Source organism: Belonocnema kinseyi, chromosome 7 (assembly GCF_010883055.1).
Source record: "Belonocnema kinseyi isolate 2016_QV_RU_SX_M_011 chromosome 7, B_treatae_v1, whole genome shotgun sequence".
In the NCBI taxonomy this organism is placed as follows: Eukaryota; Metazoa; Arthropoda; class Insecta; order Hymenoptera; family Cynipidae; genus Belonocnema; species Belonocnema kinseyi.
Genome location: NC_046663.1, coordinates 54,989,433 through 54,997,324, shown reverse-complemented (window position 1 = coordinate 54,997,324; position 7,892 = coordinate 54,989,433). Strand labels below are relative to the sequence as shown.

Genomic DNA, 7,892 nt, shown 5'->3' with positions numbered 1-7,892 from the left:
GACGAAAAAGAAAATGGATTCCGTTCTCTTTTTCATCGCGTTTTCTGTGCGTCTTCGTCACTCATGGCTACTGCTCGAGCGCTTGTTCAATTCTGCTTTGCGAGCCTTCAATTTATTTAAATTTTAGGAATTAAATTAAAGGCCCGCCGAAGAACAACGTAACGCTGTTTTGAAAGCTCTTTCTACCCCTTCACTTTTTCGTTATACACGTAGGAACAACCCTCCTATAAAAAGTATAATATAAAACACTTGATCTTTGTGTGTAGACTTTCTGGTCTATGAATTTGGTATTTTATTAGCGAATGAACTTATGGCTTGCAAGCACAGATGCTCCACCACGGTTTATGGATATAATCTCTAAAGTCTATTTCCATACGCTCTGGAGGTTTAATCGCATATGTAGTGCACAAGGATTGATTCAGGACACAGACTAAATTCCCATTTCAAAATGTAATCTTAACGCCATCCAGTACGCCTATATTCAGTCAGCCTCAGATTTGCATTTAATTGATTTCCGCTTCCTTTGACAGCAAAAGACTCTGCAGTTCTAAGGAATGTGGGTACACTGCTGAATTGGTATTGAAAATGCAAAAGCGTGACGAAAAATAAAAAATACAATAAAAAGAATCTTGGGAAAGAGTTTCAGTTCAAAAGTATTCTGATCTCGATTGCCAGTAGAAAGCTCCTTGAAACTTGATTATTTTCCTATAGGAACTAGAATCAAGGTACGATACATAAAGCCAGTAATAGCTTTTTATGTTTTCTATTGTACCAAAAAAGTACAATAAAAATTACCAAGAATCCTGATCTGGAATAATAATGTATTTTTGACGTTTTCGACTTACTTTGATATTTTCGACGCAATTTTTAAACGGACTGAATAAAACTTTACAGTTGACTGGGCAATGGGGTGACCTAAAAATTTGTTGAACATTTTTGTTTTCGAATTTTTATGTATATTGCCTCCAAAATTTGTAAGAATTAAAAAAAAGTAATTTCTTTCTAAAAAATATATATATTCTGGCTTCGCAAGCTTCATAATATTTTCGATCAGAAAAAAAATGTTTTGTTAAATTTTATTCAGCATCGAAAATACTAGGTGAATCGAGTGGAAATTATGATTTTTTCCAATTTTTTAATTATAAATTGTTTCTGATACACAAAACACTACTTCTTACTAATAATCAAATGTTGACGTGAATTAATCAAACAATTTATTATTCTTCGCATCAATTTTCTCTTACAAACAAAAAATAAATTTGTGAACCAATTATTATTGTTTGTAATAATATACTCTTAAAATAATTCTAGAAAGTTTCAGTTTTTTAAATATTAGAATCAACCAATCAATTAATTTTAATTTCGAAAAGGAACAATTGTAAATAATTAGGAATTAAATAATTAAATTAAATTTAAATTAAATAAAAATAAAATAATTGTTTAAACGATAATAACTTGTTCAAAACAATTATTTTTGTTGAATTAAATTTATTATTACCTTCCTCTAAGTAACAAGTTGATAAAGAGTGAAATATTTCAGAAAAAAACCGCATTTATCAGTCATCCTGTTCTCGGCCTTCCTAGAACTTCTGGCTCCCGCAGTTTCTCAGTGAAGCAGGGCGAGAGCGTTGACGACATTATATATATATATATATATATATATTCTTCGGTAGTATAGTGGTAAGTATCCCCGCCTGTCACGCGGGAGACCGGGGTTCGATTCCCCGCCAGAGAGCCATTCGGTTCGGTTTTGATTCCTTTAGAATCATACTGTAGGGCCTATGATAAAGGCACCAAACGCGTCCTCGGGTTGCGGATAGAGGGTACCAGTACCAAGGGTTTCTGCTGAATATGGTTACAAAAATGAATAGGCAGTCGCGGACAATTGTCCAGGGGTGGTCCCGAAGGAATTAACCCCCAAGCGGAGGTGTGAAAACCGTGCCGAAAGCTGAATGGCACCTGGGTGAGGTGTCTAGAACGGTGACACTGGGATACCGGGCGACCTCTCAGAGTACGCAGCCTTATCCTTGCATGCGGTTTAAAACAACAGAACGCGCAGGGCCCCCAACAATGGGTCGGCCCACAATGCCGACCAATCTAGAGCTGGCGGAGCCAATGAAAATGGATTCAATGCGATGGATCGGCGGGATCTCGTGAACTTTGGGTGGACGCAGCGAATGAATCACGACTTTCTAGAGTGCTACGATGCGAGTGTGTCCCGTGAAAGGGGTTACATGGCACGGCTGCATGCTCTGTGGTGCGAGAAACACCCGGAGCTATCGCACTTTTCGCAGCAACGTCTGCGAAACCATGCTGAACTACTCCGTAAAAGGGGCTATGTAAGCAGAACGCCTACTCTACCACAGCTAGAACAAGCCGGCAACAAAGAAAGAGAGGCGACACTAAGATCAACTATGGGCAGGCATCTAATAGATGAAGAGCGATGCTTTACGACCCGGAGAAACATCAACACCAAGGTTTCTCTCAAGCCTAAAGATCTGGCTGAAATGGATGACGAGCTTCGTGGACATTTTTCCGGTGAATCCGACCTCTAGGCTATCAATTATTGTGTGTATAATGCAGCGAGAGCTTTAGCCGATGCGAACCGTAAAACAAAACCAACGGCTGATCGTAAGACCAAAAGACGAATGCATCAACTTGTTATAAAGGTAGGCTGGGCAAGACAGTACGCGTCCGCATTCAATGTGTGATTGACTACATCAACTGGTCAAAGCTGCTGACCATCAGGCAGCATATTGTTGAGAGAATACAGATACTATCTGATGCTAAGAAAAGTCTAGAGCGGAGGGAGAGGTGGGTCAGAGAAAATCAACAGTTTCTCTCTGACCCATCTCGACTCTTCCAAGACCCTCCAGTTACTGTCGAACACCCACCCAAACCAGAGGAGGTCGAAGTATTTTGGAGAGAAGTCTACCGAGAAGGTGAAAAAAGTATTTAGAGGGGTGAAGCACCGGGACCAGATTGTATCAAAACCTTCTGGTGGAAGAAGTTTTCTTCAACCCATCAGCATTTGGCCCGTATTTTCACCTCATATTTGAAGTCGGAAGAGCCGATTCCAGAGTGGTTGATGGAAGGGCGCACAATACTCCTGCCGAAAATAGGCAACTTAGCTGACCCAAAGAACTACAGGCCAATAACTTGTCTGAACACGCTTTATAAGATATTCACAGCTATCCTAAATGATAGGGTTATTCGGGCAATTAAACCTTTGTGGCAAGAAATGTATAAAAAACGAGGCTCAAAGAAAGGCGTAGCCGGATGTCGGGAGAACCTGCTCATCGATAGATGTATCGGCAAAGATGCAGCATTCTACCAGCGTGACCTATCGATGGTCTGGATTGATTATCGGAAAGCTTTCGATTCTACATCCCATAGACTTATCATTTGTCTTTTGAAAATCTTAAAGGTTCATCCGCAAATAGTTGGGTGCATAGAGAGAATGATGCCGCTTTGGAAAACCAGATTTACTATCTCATCTGGCAAAAATCGTGTGACAACTAACAAGGTCACGTTTCAGAGAGGTGTCTTTCAGGGCGACACCATGAGCCCACTTCTCTTTTGCCTTACATTATTGCTACTATCTCTAGCACTGCGCCATTCCGACGGGTACTTGTGTGGCAAACCTGCAGATCGAAATACCAAGAAAATTTAAATGGAATTTGGGTTAGACAAATGCGCCAAGATTTATTTGAAGCAAGGAAATCTTAATGGTATCCCTGAAGATCCTGAGCTCGTTGATAGAAGCGCCATACGACATCTTTGCGCTAGAGAGACTTATACATACCTGGGCGTGCCACATAGCTGCATTCAGGATGTGACATCTATAAAGGATACTCTCCGAAGCAGATACAAACGTCTCATCCGACAGATTTGGTCTTCCGAACTGTCGGCGAGGAACAAAGTATCTGCAACGAACATGCTTCCCGTCCCAGTACTACTCTATTCATTTGGAGTAGTTCCATGGGCGAAGAACGAGCTCAGATCTCTTGATATCGGGACAAGAAAGGTTATGCACATTAACAAAAGCATGCATCTTAAGTCTTCCGTTTCGCGAAATGTACATCTCACGCCGTCAAGGGGATCACGGAATATTGAGTCTTGAATGTTTTCACAACACGATTATTCTGGGTACAGCACATAGAGTAGCAAATGGAAGAGACCCTCTTCTTAAAATAGTCAGGAATCACGAAGAAGTGGGCAAAGGAGAATTTCTATACAAAGCAGCTGAGGAGGCTACTGAAACAGTCGGACTTGACTTCAGTATTAGGGGTAAGCAAAATGCATCAAATCTAATCTATCTCAAGTGCTTACTCCTAAAGGCCCGGATAAAGAAAGCACAAGAGAAAAACTTTCGTGAACAGCTCCTCGATAAGAGGATTCACGCTCACTCGAGGCCTGACATGGTTCTTCTTGACTTTAAGAAGCGAACCATGTTCGTTATCGAATTTTCGGCACCAGCTGACAAAAACATCATAGCCAAGGAGAATGAAAAGAAAGAGAGGTATCAAGACCTTATAAGGGAGTTGCAACGATTGTACCCGCAATATTTTGTTAAACTGATCGTCCTTATCATCGGCGCTCTTGGAGGTGCCAAGCTTTCACTTGCTAATAGCCTGAAAAGCATCCCTGCGTGTCAACAATATGCTAGAAATCTTGCGGGAAAAATGCAGAAGGCGGTTATCCTTAGGTCGCTCCGTGTTCTTGGGGTGCACAAGGCTTTTGCTGGATCGTCGTTTTGATTCCTTTACAGACTAACCACCTATCTCACGATTGTGAGACGTTGTTGTGGCTGAAATTTTACCGCGATTTCGCTGGAAGCGGGTGCAATTTGTCAGATTAGCACCCGCTCCCGGCTAAGATGTTTTTGACAGCTTGTGCTGAAAATTTGATAACGAACATGGTTCGCTTCTCGAAGTCAAGAAGAACCATGTCAGACCTCGAGTGTGCAAAAGAAACAATTGTCGAGAATATAATGCTCTAGTATGTGCGGTACTTCCCATTCTCAACAATTGACTCGATTTCCCTAGGAGCGTTTAGTCGTAAGAGTGACAGATATGGTAAAAAAGCACTCTCAGTGTTGCATTGTGCCTTTGGATGTAAGTCGTTCCCGCATGTGTTGGACAACTAGATAGTATGTGAGCTAAATGCTTGGGGTGTGCATGGCACGCCATGCAGCTATCATCAGGAATGTCTTGGCTCAAAATGAGGCGACGGTATGTCAAGGTGGAAATGACACCGTGTTGGCATGTCAAAATGAAACCCTCCGTACCAGAATTTAATGCGGGTAATTTAAGGAAAGCAAACGTTAGCTCACACGACATTGACTGTTCCTCCACATTTCTATGGAAGATACCGTGAATCCTCTTATCGAGGAGCTGTTCACGAAAATTTTTCTCTTGTGCTTTTTTAATCCGGGCTTTCAGAAGTGAGTACTAGAGTTAGATAAGATTTGGTGCATTTTTCTCACCCCTAATACTGAAATTAAGTCCAAATGTTTCAGCAGCCTGCTCCGCTGCTTTGTACAGAAACGCCCATTTGCCCACTTCTTCGTGATTCCTGGCCATTTTAAGAAGAGGGTCTCTTCTATTTGTAAATCTATGTGCTGTACCTAGAACAATCCTGTTGTGAAGACATTCAAGACTCAATATTCCGCGACCACCTTTACGGCGTGCGACGTACAGTCGCGGAACAGAAGACTTAAGATGCATGCTTTTGTTCATGTGCATAACCTTTCTTGTCCCGATATCAAGGGATCTAAGCTCGTTCTTCGTCCATGGAACTACTCTAAATGAATAGAGTACTACCGGGACAACAAGCATGTTCGTTGCAGATGCTTTGTTCCTCGCCGACAGTTCGGAAGACCAAATTTGCCGGATGAGACGTTTGTATCTGCTTCGGAGAGTATCCTTTATAGATGTGACATCCTGATTGCGGCTCTGTGGCACACCCAGGTATGGATAAGTCTCTCCAGCACAAAGATGTCGTATAGCGCTTCTATCAACGAGCTCAGGATCTTCAGGGATGCAATTAAGTTTTCCTCGCTTCAAATAAACCTTAGTGCATTTGTCTAACCCCAATTCCATTCCAATTTCCTTAGTATATCGTTCGACAATCCTTAGAGCTAGATGTAGTTGCTCTTTGTTTTTAGCATAGATCTTAAGATCGTCCATGTAAAATACATGAATGACCTTGTACTTTCGATCTTCAGGTTTGCCGCACAAGTACCTGTCGGAATAGCGAAGTGCTAGAGACAGTGGCAATAATGTAAGGCAAAAGAGGAGTGGGCTCATGGTTTCGCCCTGAAAGACACTTCTCTGAAAGATGACCTTGTTAGTTGTCAAACGATTTTTCCCAGATGAGATAGTAAATCTGGTTTTCCAACGGAGCATCAATTTCTCTACACACCTAATTTGCGGATGAACCTTTAACCTTTCCAAAAGACAGAGGATTAGCCTATGGGAGGTCGAATAGAAAGCTTTCCGATAATCATTCCAGGTCATCGATAGGTCACGCTGGTAGAATGCTGCATCTTTGCAGACACATCTATCGATGAGCAGGTTCTCCCGACATCCCGCTACGCCTTTCTTTGAGCCTCGTTGTTCATACATTTCTTGCCACACAGGTTAAATTGCCCGTACAATCCTATCATTTAGGATAGCTCTGAATATCTTATACAGTGTTTTCAGACAAGTGATTGGTCTGTAATTCTTCGGGTCAGCTAAGTTGCCTATTTTCGGCAGGAGTATTGTGCACACTTCCACCAACCACTCCGAAATCGGCTCTTCCGACTTTATATGTGGTGAAGATACGGGCCAAATGCTGATGGGTTGAATGAAACTTATTCCACCCGAAGGTTTTGATATAATCTGGACCCGGTGCGGAATAGTTCTTCATCTCTCCTAATACTTTTTTCACCTCCTCGATAGTGATGGGTGGGCATTCTTGATCAGATGTAATAAGGGCATCACACAGCTCCTTGAAGCTATTTATATTATGTGAGTCATCGTCCAGTCTATGCTGCACTTCGTAAACTTTTCTCCAAAATACTACGACCTCCTCTGCTTTGGGCGTGTGGTCGACAGTAACTGGAGGGTTTTCGAAGAGTCAAGATGGGTTAGAGATGAACTGTTGATTTTCTCTGACCCACCTCTTCCTCCACTCTAGACTTCTCTTTGCATCAGACATCATCCGTATTCTCTCAACAATATGCTGTCTGATGGTCAGCAGCTTTGACTTGTTAAGTGTGTGATAACGGGTCCAGAGTTCGCGCGCGAACTTTCGAACCTTGGAGGTAAAATTCCTACCAGACGTGATGTAGTCAATCACACACTGAATGCGGGACGCGTACTGTTTTGCTCAGCCTATCTTAATGGCAAGTTGATGCATTCGCCTTTTGGTCTTATGATCAGCCGTTGGTTTTGTTTTACGGTTTATATCGGCCAAAGCTATCGCTGCATTATACACACAATAATTGATAGCTCAAAGGTCGGATTCTTCGGAAAAATGTCCCCGAAGATCGTCATCCATTTCAGCCAGATCTTTAGGCTCGAGAGAAATCTTGATGTTGATGTTTCTTCGGGTCATAAAGCATCGCTCTTCCTCTATTGGATGCCTGCCCTCTGTTGGTCTTATGGTAGTGTCACCTCTTTTTCTCTGTTGCCGGCTTGTTCTAGCTGTGGTAGAGCAGGCGTTCCGCTCACATAGCCCCTTTTTCGGAGTAGTTCGGCATGGTTAAGCAGCCGTTCCTGCGAAAAGTGCGATAGCTCCAGGTGTTTCTCGCACCACAGTGCATTGATTTAGTCGTTCCGTCCACCTAAAGGTCCCGAGATTCCGCCGATCCATCGCATTGAATCTATTTTGATTGGCTGCCC

The 7,892-nt window shown here is 42.3% G+C and overlaps 1 non-coding gene across 1 annotated transcript; it reads left to right on the top strand.

Annotated features, from left to right (window-relative positions):
• The first annotated feature begins 1,663 nt into the window (after window positions 1-1,663).
• Window positions 1,664-1,735, top strand: Trnad-guc. Its single transcript has one exon. It is a non-coding gene; the product is annotated as a tRNA-Asp (tRNA).
• The last annotated feature ends 6,157 nt before the right edge of the window (window positions 1,736-7,892 follow it).